Below are 15,000 nucleotides of genomic sequence, written 5' to 3'. Positions count from 1 at the left end.
TGCAAACCATGAGTATTACATATATGGTAATATGTAACCATATTACATTCGGAGCACTGAGTTGGAATAAAACTGCATCAAAAAACTGAATCCCCTTTGAGTAGAATGACAAATGATGCATTTCATGAAAAAAGTGCACTACTATTTTATAAAGAAACCGATAGGATTCGTCTCTAAAATGGTATTCCCAAGTGGCTACAGAAGTATAGTCACAGCAAACATAGGGTGCTGTAAAGTATAAAGACAATAATGACTTGAACAATAGCTCTCATTTATTGAAGGCATTCTAGGTGCAAGCCCAGTGTTACATATTTATGCATTATTTTACTAGCTCCTGTTGGTAGCTATATGAATTAGCTATATGAATTATGAGTCCCACTTAAGAGATTAAGAAACTGGACTCTAAAGACCCACAGTGATCAGTTCAAGGTCATCCAGTTCATAAGAGACAGAGCCCCAAATATAGCCCAAGTCTGACTGAATTCAAAACGAAGGATTTTAAATACTACCAAATGGCAACCCACTCCAGTACTCTTGCCTAGAAGATTCCATGGATGGAGGAGCCTGGTGTCCATGGGGTCACAAAGAGTCGGACACGACTGAGCAACTTCACTTTAAAGAAACCATGATGGCAAAGGATTTGGTCTCTTACAATGGCAAAGTATATAATGAGGCCTCCTAGTCAGAATCAGGATAAATATGCATGTGCCCATGCATTCCAACAGAACAGCACAAATCTTTCAAGAGACAGTGTGCATGCTCAGTCGTGTCCAACTCTTTGGTACGCTATGGACTGTAGCAGGCTCCTCTGTCTGTGGGATTTTCCAGGCAAGAATACTGGAGCAGGTTGCCATTTCTTCCTCCAGGGGAATCTTCCCAACCCAGGGATCGAACCTGTGTCTCCTGTGTCTCCTGCATTGGCAGGCGGATTCTGAGCCACGTGGGAAGCCCATAATTGTCTAGTCTCTGTAGATCTATCTGCCTGATGTCTTGCCTTGTTCCTTAGGGAAAGGAGACCAGAGTGTAATAATCCCTTGGGAGTAGCTCTTTACCACCCATCCCTAAACGACTTAATTTACAAATATAGTGATGTGAAGTCCCCCAGGGCATGTTTTAGGCTTTGACTGAGGCAAGTTCAGTTCAGGTAATTGAAAAATGGCGCACACCATGCAGTTAGATCCCACATGGTGATGCCTCTACGGCAGCTGGGAATCTCCATCTATCCCCTCATCTCGCTCCTCCTTGCCTTCTCCCTGGTATTTCACTGAAGACAGAATAGGTGTTTACATTCAGAGAAACAGTTTGCCTCCATTTGCTGCTCACAAACTTATTTATTTATTTTCTTTCAATTTACTTTTGCTTTTAAAATAATTTTAGGGCCTTCTCTGGTAGTCTAATGGTTAAAACTTGGGCTTTCAATGCAGAGCATGCAGTTCAGTCCTTGGTCTGGAAGCTAAGATCCCACACGTCTTGTGGTCAAAAAAAAACCCCAAAACATAAAACAGAAGCTATATGGTAAAAATTCAATAGAGACTTTAAACATGGTCTACAGTCAAAGAAATCTTAAAAAAAATGGTAATTTTAGACACAAAGCATTACAGAATTGTACCATTCACCAATTTCACTAGTTTTAAAGTCATGCCAAATAGATAAGAATCATATGCAACTTAAAGATAGATGGACTAATCTAGGAATGAATGCCTTAGAAAGAAAAGAAACAGATTCTCCTGAAGTCTATTTTATTCTCACCCTATAGCTCAGTGTCATTTTTCCTTCCAGGTTGGCTTTGCTATTAAAAGTTCAGGACTGTAGGAATGATTATCCTTATATATTTTTAGCTGTTCACAGAGCCAGAAAATATCTTGAGAATTTGGTTTTCCTTTTTAGAAATGTGACCCTCTCTATTAGAGCCTTTATATGTTTTGGTTTGATGCCCTGAACCTTTACATCTGTGTGACTGTATCATCTGGGAAGAATGAACCACAGAAAGTCACTACTGGAGTTTCAAAGGTAGGGTGGGAACAGACAGGAAAGAAGCTCTTTTCATAGCGGACATATAAATAAGCAGCCCAGATGCTCAGACCCTCTCCTTTCAGGAGATCCAGCTGGTAGATGATGAAGTTTGGAAATGGAAGAGTAACTGAAGCCCTCTCCAAAAAAATTAAACATGCAGACTGGAGTTTCATACCACGAGTGATCCCTAAGACTTTTCCCCAAAAGGAACACTAAGGGCTATCTTAAAGGATAACTTGAACCAGAAAGGAAAGGGTCAAACAGGAAGACTAAGAGAAGGAAAAAAAAATGTCAATACCTTTCAATACCACCTGAGTTGGACAGAAGAATAGAGAAAAAGAGGGTCAGAAAAGATAAAAATTCTACATGACAGAAGGTTTCCAAATGCCATATAATGAGGGCCTTGGGGGTACTGTGGGAATAAGACTTGTTTGTAACAGGTTCAAGATGCTCTCAGCTTATTCTGAATCCAGTTCTAAAGATAGTCATGTGAATTAGGCTGATACTTGTGAAGCTTAGCAAGTAGAGCTCCTAAGCGCTTGTTTTGACAGCATTGTTACTAGCTCTTGGCCAATAAGAGCCACTTATCTCTTGAGATCTTTTATAACCCTCTGCAGTTTTGTGTGAAATGTATGTTCAGGTAAACTGGTAGTTCATTGGCTAAGGAAGGAAGACATCTATTTTTTCAGTCTCTTCCTGTGGTGGATGGGTCCTGACAATTAAGGTTGTAGACAGGCTTTCTCGTATTCGCTTCTTTTCTATAACTGTATTCCCTTGAGTGAAAATAGGAGTTGTAATTTGCTTATAGACAATATTGCAAAGCTGTTGGGATGATCTCATGGTGTATAGGACTTTATCTTGCTAGTAGTCTATTACTGGCTTGGAAGTCACCATGAATTCTTGGTTCTCTGAAGTAGGAAAATAACATCTGCCAACAATCTGAATGATCTTAGAAGCATTGCTTTCTCCACTTGAGACTCCAGATGAGAAGTCAACCCTGACCAACATTTTGGTTACAGACTCGCAGAGGACTGAGCCAAACTGTGCCCAGACTCTTGGCAACAAAAACTGGGAGCTAATAAACATGGATTGTTTGAAGCTATTAAATGGATGGTAATTTGTTACATAGAAATAGAAAATTAATTACACATATCAAGGGCTAAATCTGCCCAAACCTCTATACTATATGCTGCAGGTATAGCAAAGTAATATGAAACATCTGCTCAGAGAATATTTATAATTTTTAAGAAAGACAGTGTATAAATAAAAAATGACTTTGAAACTATGTCAAGTAAAAGCAATTATTTATTCAGTACAACCATTTCCTTTTCCTCCTGGACACACTGTAGCCTATGCTTCCCATACTCCATAAAATTAGGGTGGCCAAGGGGCTGAGTTTATCCAGTGGAATACAGATAAAACCAATGTGGATTACTTTCTGGTCCGGCCCATAAAATTCTCCCATATGAAGGTATTCATGTTCTCTTCGCTTCCAAAAGTGAAGGTGTTACTGCTTCAGTCATGTCCAACTCTTTGTCATCCTATGGATTAGAGCCTGCCAGGCTCCTCTGTCTATGGGATTTCCCAAGCAAGAATACTGGAGTGGGTTGCCATTTCCTCCTCCAGGGGATCTTCCTGACCCAGGGATCGAACCCATATCTCTCATGTCTCCTGCACTGGCAGGTGGGTGCTTTACCACTAGCGCCCCCTGGATTTTAACCCAAAGCAGCCCTTGGAAGGGGCTTCCCTTGTGGCTCAGCTGGTAAAGAATCCGCCTGCAATGCAGGAGACCTGGGTTCAATCCCTGGGTTGGGAAGATCCACTGGAAAAGGGAAAGGCTACCCACTCCAGTATTCTGGCCTGGAGAATTCCATGGCCCATATAGTCCATGGGGTCGCAAAGAGTCAGATAGGACTGAGTGACTTTCACTTTCAGCCCTTGGAAGACTTGCTAGACATGGCGGCATCTCTGTCATCATTCCTACCTCTTGCCTACTGGTACCACGTTGGATTATATATACGAGTGAGATAATTTTTTTAAATGTTTGAGCAATTAACATTTTGGGGGTCTGTTTGCTATACCAAAAATAGTCTCTATTTGTCACACCTTCCTGTTAATGCAATTTGATATTTCAAAGTGAATTAAGTATTTTGAACATAAACAAATTAAAGTGATGATAATTTTATGTTATGCTTTTCAAACTCCAAAGATACAGATATGCCCTACAGGGAAAGAGAGAGGGAAAAAAATGGGTTGTGTACCCTCTTGACAATTGCTGATTTGTAAACCAAATAAATCATCACTTTCAATTTGAAACACTTCCTATTTCATCATGAAATGCCCTACATGTATAACAGTTTTTTTTTTTTAACTCAATTTTCAAATACAAGAAGGTTAAATGATCTGTTGACACCAGGAAAAGGGCAAAATTAAGGTTGAAAAATCCCTGTGCCCCAAATCCTACCAATAGTAATATAAAATAGCAAAATAATGACCCAGGGCTTAGATAAATCCTGGTAGACTTCTTGGGAGAGACAAGTTCATAACCTGGTTTGGAATAAATAAAATAATATGATTGGGTATATGTAAACTAAGGGCTTCTTTTGGGCTGTAAAGGATTGGGAGTAGGTCATTCAGAGAATAACAGACAATCTGGCTTGAACGGATGCTGTAGAGCACATTGAGGGATAAGAAGTGTTAAGATGAAATACATCAGTTGCTTGGAGTAGAATTTTGGTCTTTATCTAATAGGGAAACCAATTCAGAATCCCTCTAGAGAGGTAAAGTAACAGAAATTCTCCTTGAAACAACTGATGTGGAGTGTGTGTGCTCAGTTGCTTAGTTTTGTCCAACTCTTTGCAATCCCATGCACTGTAGCCTGTCAGGCTTCTCTGTCCATGAAATTTCCCAGACAAGAATACTGGAGTGGGTTGCCATTTCCTCCTCTAGGGGATCTTCCCAACCCAGGAATTGAACCAGCATCTCCTGCACTGCAGGCATATTCTTTACCACCGCACCACCTGGGAAGCCCCCAGTTGATGTGGTTTTATGGTTTTTCCAGTAGTCATGTACAGTTGTGAGAATTGGACCATAAAGAAGGCTGAGCACCAAAGATTTGATGCTTTTGAACCGTGGTGTTGGAGGAGACTCTTGAGAGCCCCTTGGACTGCAAGGAGATCCAACCAGTCCACCCTAAAGGAAATCAGTCTTGAATATTCATTGGAAGGACTGATGCTGAAGCTGAAGCTCCAATACTTTGGCCACCTGATGTAAAGAGCCAACTCACTGGAAAAGACCCTGGTGCTGGGAAAGACGGAAAGCACAAGGGGAGACTGAAGGCAGGAGGGGAAGTGGGTGACAGAGGATGTGATGGTTGGATGGCATCATTGATTCAATGGGCATAAGTTGAAACAAACTCCAGGAGATGGTGAAGGACAGGGAAGCCTGGCGTGCTTTAGTCCATAAAGTCACAGAGTTGGATGCGACTTAGCAACTGAGCAACAACTTGGTAGAAGAGTGTATTATAGTAGGAACACACAGGAGACAGATCCACCAGGAGGCTACTGTAGATTCCAAAACTGAGACGAAAAGATTCCAGATTAGACTAATATCTATGAAAACAGTGATTTCATATTTATAAAAGGAATGGGAAAAAAAAAACATGCTAGTGGAGAAGACTGCATAGGACAAAAAGTATTATTGCTATTATTATCCTCATTATTATTTATAGATTAAATTAAAAGTAGAGAAATGGGGAACAAAGAAGAGAGGCTCCCTGGGAAGTTCCAGATACTGGGAAATAGGTAGATTGATGAATTCATCACCTTTCTCAGTCAAAATGACTGAAGAACTATATCCTATATTTCAGTTAGTCTGTGTTGGTTGGCTGTTTAGTCACTGAGTCATGTCCAACTCTTTGTGACTCCATGGCTCCTCTGTCCATGGGATTTCCTAGGCAAGAATATTGGAGTGGGTTGCTATTTTCTTCTCCAAGTAAGTCTGTAAAGTGAAGTGAAAGTTGCTCAGTCATGTCCGACTTGTTGCAAGCCCGTGACCTATGCTGTCCCTGGAATTCTCCAGGCCAGAATACTGGAATGGGCAGTGTTTCCCTTCTCCAGGGGATCTTCCCAACCCAGGGATCGAACCCAGGTCTCCTGCGTTGCAGGAGGATTCTTTACCAACTGATCTATCAGGGAAGCCCAAGTACATCTGTAAGGCTCTGTGAATTCAAAGAGGAATAAAACTTTGTTTACCCCTTGAAGATCTTCTAAATGAATAGGCTAGAGAGGCAGGAGGCTGTCACAGTGATAAAGTAAAGTACCAGGGGAAAACAAAGGCAGGACCCCTGACTTTGCTCACAGGAAGACATATCAGAGCTAATGACATTTCTACTGGGGATAAAGGGACTGGTCTAAATTTTCCAGGTGAAGGATACAGGGAAGGGCATCTCTGGCCAAGGAACAGCATGTGCAGAGGCAGAGAAATATGAAAGAGGTTAGTTGGGGGCTTCCCTGGTGGTCCAGTGGTTAGGAATCTGCCTTGCAACGCAGGGGACACGGGTTTCATTCCTGGTTGGGGAACTAAGATCCCACGTGCCACAGAACGACTAAGCTCGTGTGCCACAACCACTGAGCCCGTGTACTCCAGAGTCCGTGTGCTGCGACTACAGAAGCCAGCCCAGCCTGGAGCATGCTCACCAGAACCAGAGTCCTTGTGCCCTAATGATGAGATTCTGCGCAACACAACGAAGATCCCACGTGCTGCAAGCAAGACCCGATGCAGTCAAATAAATTAACAAAGGGATACATAATTTTTTTTTTTTTTTTAAGAGAGGTTAGATGGTTTGCCTGGTAATGAGCTCATTGTATGTGGAGGTTAAAATGGGCCAGGGAGAATACACAGAGAGGAGGCCAGATTGTTGGATTTGTTTCAAGAATCCCTGTAAATCCTGTTTATGTTGTGTTGATAAAGTTTTAGCATTTATTTCTAAGTGGTGCCATCTAAGTCACAGGCAAACTGGGGCATGTTACCTTCAGAAACCGACATCCCTACAATGTACTTCCAGAAACAAGATACATAAAACAAAAGTTAACCAAAGGGAAAAATTAAACTGGATGTAATCAAATATATCAGTCAATGCTAAAGGAAATCAAGCCTGAATATTCACTGGAAGGACTGATGCTGGAGCTGAAGCTCCAATACTTTGGCCACTTGATGCCAAGAGCTGACTCGTTAGAAAAGACCCTGAGGCTGGGAAAGATTGAAGGCGGGAGGAGAAAGGGATGACAGAGGATGAGATGGTTGGATGGCATCACCAACTCGATGGACATGAGTTTGAGCAAGCTCCAGGAGTTGGTGATGGACAGGAAGCCTGGCATGCTGTGGTCCATGGGGTTACAAAGAATGGGACACGACTGAGTGACTGAACTGAATCAAATATAGGAAAAAATCAGAGATAAACAACCATCAAATATTACAGAAGAAATATGTGCCCTATCAAGTGACAACCCAATCACTTAAACTCTGAGGAGCCGACACTACAAATAAGAAAACTTAACTGAATTGTCTGGCCACCAGTACCCCCAAGTGCCTTGTCACTTGACTGGGTGGGCTCTTTTATCATCGCTGATGGAAAAAGAATGGGATAGCTCCATCAGCTTACTTCACTGCTCTTACCTGATTGATTCATATGCCAGATGCCAGTCAGTCTAAAATCTGGTGACAAATGAGGAGGAAGCATGTGAGAGCTTACAGTGAAAGAAGCTAACAAAGAAAAGGTGAGAAGGATCATGCAATGTGCAGAGGACATTTGAAAACCAAGATGGTGATTTTAATGGGGCAGGGGGACAACCATCTAGCCTATTTCTGGGTAAGATGACCAAAATTAAGAAAAAGGAGGACGACACATCCTCAGGTCTCTTTCAATTGAGTCTTGATCAAAACAGAAGAGAACTCAGACCAGCAGCACAGAATATGGAGAAAGCATATATTATTGTTGGATACTGATGGTTTCAAAAAACTGCTCCCAAGTTTCTCATATTTTCCTACTTAAGGACAAAGGGTCTCATTCTTAGAGCTTTAACCACTCTCAGATATCTAAGGAGAAGTACCAACGTCCCTCCAAATGCAGAATAGACCCAAATAAGAGAAAAGATACTTCATTCTGAGGGTCTGTCCTCCTTCAGGACCTATTTGGAAAGCAGACGACAGCATGCATAATACTACTTTCTAAGCAGTGATGTCATCTTTCCATTTTGGGAGAAAATACTGGCTATTTCAGCTTGGCTTTTCAAAGAGAATTTTAAAAGATAGCCTGCCTCCAAATAGCTTCTTTTTCCACTGTTCTCTCACAGTGTCTATTCCTTGAGTTGACCAAGCCACACTTGGAGTTGGCGAATGAATACCATTCACTGAATACACAAGAGTCAGTTCCTATGGGGGATGACAAAGAAAGACAAGCCCTTGCTTTCACATACCTCTTTTCTCAGAATCCACAAATATTAGAATCAAATATGTATTTGAAGCTGATCATCCAGTCCTGTGCCTTTATAATTTTAAAGAAGAAAAAAAAAAGTATCAGAATTGCTTTCTTTAAATTCTTAATGCAATTTCAATACATCAGCCAGATTGGAGCAGAACAAGAAGAAGTCTGACCCCATCTCTGGTGAGTCCTCCCAGACATTTCCACTGAACTCAGAGTCTCAGAGAACAGCTTCGGAGACACTGATCTGGTCTAATGTGCTTTTTAAAGAAGAAACTGAGGCTCAGAGAGGGGAATGAATGTTTGCAGGAATCAGGAGATGGTGTCTCAGAGAGACTATTAGGCCTAGAATCAGATGCTTTAGTCCAAATTCTCCCTCTAATTAAACATTTGACTTTGACAAGTCTCTCAATGGCCCCTGTTTCTGTATTTTTATAGCTATCAGGTGGGAATGGATGACCCCCAATGGCCCTTCCATCTGTAATATTTTAGAAGTCTGTTACTTTTTCTCTTAACTTCTATCGAAGTGGATTTCACCATATGAAACTTTCAAACGCTTTAGAAGTAAGGCTGGCTGAGCTTAGTTGGTGAGGCAGTTTTGTTGACGAATGTCACGAGGCCCACGTACATCGTCAAAACATCGACAAAGAGGACTCTCTCCTGGTGGCCTCATTCATTCAGCCTAATAATAAAACAGGGATCTTCATCACAAAACGCCCCACAGGGCTCTCACTGTCTTCTAGTAAAGGCAGTGGGCACTGGAGCATTCAGTGAGGGAGAGACTCTGGACATTTTAAGTTTAATCAAAGAAAATGATCACCCCAATCAGGAAAGCATTAGATGCATATAAACAACCCACTATAAACACCATGTTTGCTTGATGATCTGATCACCTAGGCTGTTCTTAAATACACAGATCCTTAGGGCTGTTGAAACCTTTAATTCTATAGGCTTGGAGCATATTTTTATCAAGAGCTACAGTTAATTCTTATGATCAGACAAGTATGGGAAACACTGTGTTTGTAGAACCCTCTCCACATCTTTCTACTTACATACAAGGAAAGACCAATATAAACCATGGATCAGTCATACTGCCAATCAAAGCTATAGTGATCGCCACCTGGTGCAAGAAAATGGCCAATGGATTTATTTATTGTTAAAAGAAGTTCAGGGCTTCCCAGGGGGCTCAGTGGTAAAGACTGTACCTGCCAATGCAGGCGATGCAAGAGATGCCAGTTCGATATCTGGGTCGGGAAAAGCCCCTGGAAAGGGAACTGGCAACCTGTTCCAGTATTCTTGCCTCAAAAATTCCATGGACAGAAGTGCCTGGCAGACCATAGTCCATGAGGTCGTGTGACTTAGCGCACACAAGTGAGAAGTTCCCTTTGTAACTGAAGTTCATATGTGGCATATTTAGTGCTAGGATGTGTGCATTTTTAATATCTTCTCTGCCATTTGACCGCATATGATGGACCTCACTGCAACCAACAGAGGAGGAAGATTTAGAAGCAAAGCCTGTGACAGGGAAATGGCCCAATTAACGCTGAGCCTTGAGGTTCTCTCCACAAAGCAGACACAGGCAGCATGCTAAGACGTGAAGGGAAGTGGGAGGCATGGGGAGAGTGCTGTTAGATGAGAAAGATGAAAGCACAGCAATTATTCCAATCATCAATGGCGAGGCTGCAATAATGTTTCCTATAATTGCTGAGTGATGCATGAACTCAATAATTTTAACTGGCCTTAAAAAAATTTTTTTTAGAATAGAAACTAATTTTCCTTTTAATCCCTTAGACTAGTGAAAAGTAGTCATCAGTCCCCCCTTACACAGTAGCCAGCCCAGCCTGTTTAGCCCTCCCTCACTCAAGATAAAGAAGGCCATAGATTACCAGAGACCCACGTCCAGTTTAAATGATATTTGCTTTATTTGGATGAATGATCATTAGTCTCTATTGAGTCCTGTGTTTTTATCCTCCAGATCTCATGTCAGTTAAAATTCAGATTTAGGAAAGCTGACCATAATAGAAATCCATTTCTGATAACTTGAAGATAAATGCTTATAAATTAACCTTCCAGTTAACAGATACAGGAGGACTTTTCTTCTCATTCTCAAAACAATGTGCACATAAGTCTGATACATAATTGCTACAAAAATTACTTTTTTGCATTGCATTGATTCTTTCCTTGATTCTCCCTCCAGTATACACACACACACACACACACACACAGCTAAGAAACTGCCAGAATACCAGAACAGGAGGCCAGTAGTGAAAGTTCTCAATATAGTAAGTACCTAATAAGTGAAACATGATGAATGAATGAGCCAATGGAATTACCTTGTTCCTAGAAGCAAGTTTTATTTTGTTATTTGTGTCGAAGATTCAAGAAACTAATACAAAGGAAGACAGATCGTCAGAACTGCACCGGTCATCATCTCTAATCAGGCCACAGAAAATTCATTCTTTCAATCCTTTATTCCTTCACTCAAAGACAACTTATTGAGCATCTACCCTGATTCAGGCACTATTCTGGGTGCTGAGGTCAGAGCAGTGATTTAGACTGTTCCATTTCCTCTCTTCCTTTCAGAGCAAGGCTGATATTAAGCATGTGAACACGTGACCTAGATAATTATAGACAATTATTGGAAATAACAAGGAGGAAAGGGATAGAATGATGAGTGGGGAGGGAGAGGGGAGCTTTCTAAGTCAGGATGACCGCAGAAGGTCAGTTTGAGGAGGTAACATCTGAGCAGTGAGTCAAGTGATGAGAAAGAGCCAGGCTTGGTGCTAGGGAAGAAGTCTCAGGATAATGGGGGAACCCCGATGCTAGGAAAAGCCAGGGACCTCTGATTAACATACCTGAGTGTGGTCACTGCAGAGAGAAGTGGGAGAGGACGAGGTCTTAGGGATGTTCAGGGATCACATCCCATAGAATCTTCAAGTTCATAGTGATATGTTTATGGGTAGTATACAATAGTACAGTATAGAATTGTAGTACATGACAGAAAGCCATGTGAGGAGTTTAATCAGGGGGAGAAACATCAACTGATTACATTTAAAATATCATTCTGGCTGCCCCGAGGAGAAAAGACTGGCAGAGGGTGAGGGTGTCAGACAAAAGTGAAAACAGATACAAGTACCTACAAAGATTCAGGTGAGGGACGGCTCAGGGGGTTATAGGGAGCTTCTGCTAAGGAGAAGCAGCGATGGTGAGCAGGGGTAGAAGTGGTCTGATGTGACATATATTTTTAAAGTAGATTCAATAGGATTTCTGATGAAATAGATATGGGCATTAAGAAAGGGAGGTAATGGATTTTAAGATTTTGGCTTTGAATGACTGGGTGGACATTGGATCTACTGAGATGGGGATTGCTGTGTAAAGAGCAGGCTAAGAATCAAGAGGATGTTAACATCTCTGGAGGAAAGGAAGGCAGGATAAGGGGCTAGAGACTGCGGGAAGGTAGGCAGAGGAAGGGCTGCTAAAATAGAGTGGATTAGGGAAGTCTTTATGAATAAGGTAACATTTGGGCAGAAGTGGGAAAGGACTGAATGAAAGAGTCATAAGAGGATACCTGGGAGGGAATGATCAGGTCAATGTAATGAGGGCAAAGGCCCTGAGGAAGGGATGAGGTTGACCTGCTGGAAGAATGGCAGAGGCCATTATGACTGGAGTAGAGTGAATGAGGGAGTTAGGATAATATTATTATGGCCTGACCTCATCACCTCCAGGAGAAATAGGCAAATATGGTTACTTACACCTCTTCTTGCCCTAAAACACTCCACTTAAAGTCAACCATATTGAAGCCCTTCTCTGGAATACCAAGATCAGACTGAAGGGCCAAAGTTCTGGAATCAGACCATCTGAGTTTAAGCCCTGTTCTGGAGTTGGTGATGGACAGGGAGGCCTGGCGTGCTGCAGTCCACGGGGTTGCAAGGAGTCGGACATGACTGAGTGACTGAACTGAACTGAATTGCCACCCTCTGCACGCATGACCTTAGACCAGTTCTTAATCCTTCTCTTCCTTCCTTCTCACTTATGGTATAGTCTCTCCTTTAAGGGATAGTGGTGGTAAGTATTCAATAGGTAAAGGAATTAATACAGGCAGAGTGTAGAGAACTGTGTCTGGTGCCTAGCAAGGGCTCAATGAATATCAACTAACATCAGCTGCTATTTTCGCTGCCACGTTAGTATCATTAAAATGCCCTCCTCCTCACTGGCCTATGACTCCTCAGGGGTTTCTCTACTTTGGGATCTCCAGGACCTCACCCTGGGCCCGCTGTCGACTTAGTAACTTAAGAAATGTTCACTGTATCATTTGAATTCTACTTGGAGTTACACAGTCAAGCCAGTAAACAAATTTACTCACACACTTTTACCCCAAATTTAACTCATTTGAAAATCAACATTTGGATTAAGGAACACTGCTCATTAGGCCCATCAATCTAAACACAGTGTAATTAGCGCCAAGGCTGTTTTATCCAGTGTTCTGTAATTGGAGCTTCCTATTCACTAGCACTCTCCCAAATTCCCACAATGATCACTGATGTTTGTAATGACAGGCCCGAGGCAGTGTACCATCCTGCCCAATAACCAAGAACAACTACTCTGCATTCTGCCTGGCTGAGGGCACTCCTCCCTTTCCTTGGTCTTCGAAAAATACATATCCTTGCATGTTATCCATCGGGAATCTCTTTCACCAGAGGCCAGATTTCTTAGTCTGCTGCACCCTTTGATCAGATCAGATTGCTGTTAACTGTACTACAAACTGGGTGACCAGGCTTGCCTGTGTTCATGTGCGTGTGATACATAATTAGGTCATAACCTGGGTTTGATGAGGAATGATTGATTGTTTTCTCTCCTTTTTTTTCAGTAGAAAACTCGGTAAGTTAGTGTCTACCAGAAAAAAAAAAGAAGCATTCCTTCCCCTCAGATTATTGGGTCTTGAGGGATGGTGCCAAGGTTAACAAAATCCTAGCACTGCTCAACGTTTGCCCTCAAGTGTTCTAAATTTCAAAGGATAGTTAATTCCTTTCATTTTCGTATTGGACTAATTGATGGATATGGCATCTTTTTTTTAATTAATTATTTTCCTTTACAATATTGTATTGGTTTTGCCATACATTGACTTGACTCCGCCATGACTGTACATGTGTTCCCCATCCTGAACCCTATCCCAATGTTCATCGCAGCACTGTTTATAATAGCCAGGACATGGAAGCAACCTAGATGTCCATCAGCAGATGAATGGATAAGAAAGCTGAGATGACATCTTTTAAAGATAAAATGACTAATATCAACACTGGCTACTGTGTTTACCACTTTTTCTGCACAATTTAGTTTGGGTAGGGATGGAATAACATGATCATTGTACAGGTCTTTAGAGATTATCTTAATGATCAAAAATACTGTTATCTGAATAGATATGTTTGTGGAAAAGCACTCGGAATGACAATCTGTGCAATTTAGGGCAATTTTCTTATCTAGTAGGTGTTTCAGTTTTCTCATCTGTAGAAGAGTATTAAAATAATCAGTCCCTCTTCACAGAGTTCTAAGGATTAAGTGTAAAATGCTTCGAACAATGTCTGGTAAATAATAACCATTCAAGGAATGTCAGCTAGTCTTCATACAATTCGCCCCTCAATTTATGTACTTGATAGGCGTGCTAGGTCTTCTGAGGGTCCCTTATGTTTATTATTTAATTATAATTCTAGATGGGTAGAAGAGGTGGAACTTTAAAACATGCGCGTGCGCACATACACACACACAACTCCCCAGCTGCAGATGCCTCTCAGAGAAGGCAATGGCAACCCACTCCAGTTCTCTTGCCTGGAAAATCCCATGGACGGAGGAGCCTGGTAGGCTGTAGTCCATGGGGTCGTGAAGAGTCGGACACGACTGAGTGACTTCACTTTCACTTTTCACTTTCATGCATTGGAGAAGGAAATGGCAACCCACTCCAGTGTTCTTGCCTGGAGAATCCCAGGGACGGGGGAGCCTGGTGGGCTGCCGTCTATGGTGTCGCACAGAGTCAGACACAACTGAAGCGACTTAGCAGCAGCAGCAGCTGCCTCTTGCATTGAAAGCTTTAATTCTGTCTCATCATCCTTGTCTGTGAGTAAGGGGTAAGTCGAGTGCCCATTCTATTCTTTTTCAACAGATTTCCCTTTGAGAAGGTGGTGGTGGACCTTTTTTCTACAGCGGGAGAAATCTCAGTTGCTTGGTAACAAAGCAGAAAATCAATGGCTCCTCTGGCCTTGGCAGCCCCAATATGCTCCACACCCTCACCCTCAGTCCCCAAGAACCTCCTGAGTCACTGAGTCAGCATGCAGAGTCTCAGAATCGGAGGCCTGAGGCGGCAGTATGCCACCTGGAGAAAAAGCAAGGCATAGCTTCTTCTAAAAGTTCTTTTGTGACTGTAACTGAAAGAAACAATGCCAACATGGAAAGAGGAGTTTAACATCTAACTTACCAAGTCCTCAAGCCCACCTTGTCCTCTTATCTCTGTCCTC

General features: G+C 42.0%; 1 protein-coding gene across 1 annotated transcript in view; it reads right to left on the bottom strand.

Annotated features, from left to right (window-relative positions):
• LOC129622140 (neurexin-3-beta) overlaps positions 1–15,000 on the bottom strand; it is a 612,931-nt gene that overhangs the window by 373,728 nt on the left and 224,203 nt on the right. The window lies entirely within an intron of this gene.

This window comes from Bubalus kerabau, chromosome 10, assembly GCF_029407905.1.
Source record: "Bubalus kerabau isolate K-KA32 ecotype Philippines breed swamp buffalo chromosome 10, PCC_UOA_SB_1v2, whole genome shotgun sequence".
Taxonomy (NCBI): Eukaryota; Metazoa; Chordata; class Mammalia; order Artiodactyla; family Bovidae; genus Bubalus; species Bubalus kerabau.
This window is presented reverse-complemented; position numbering and strand designations above follow the sequence as displayed.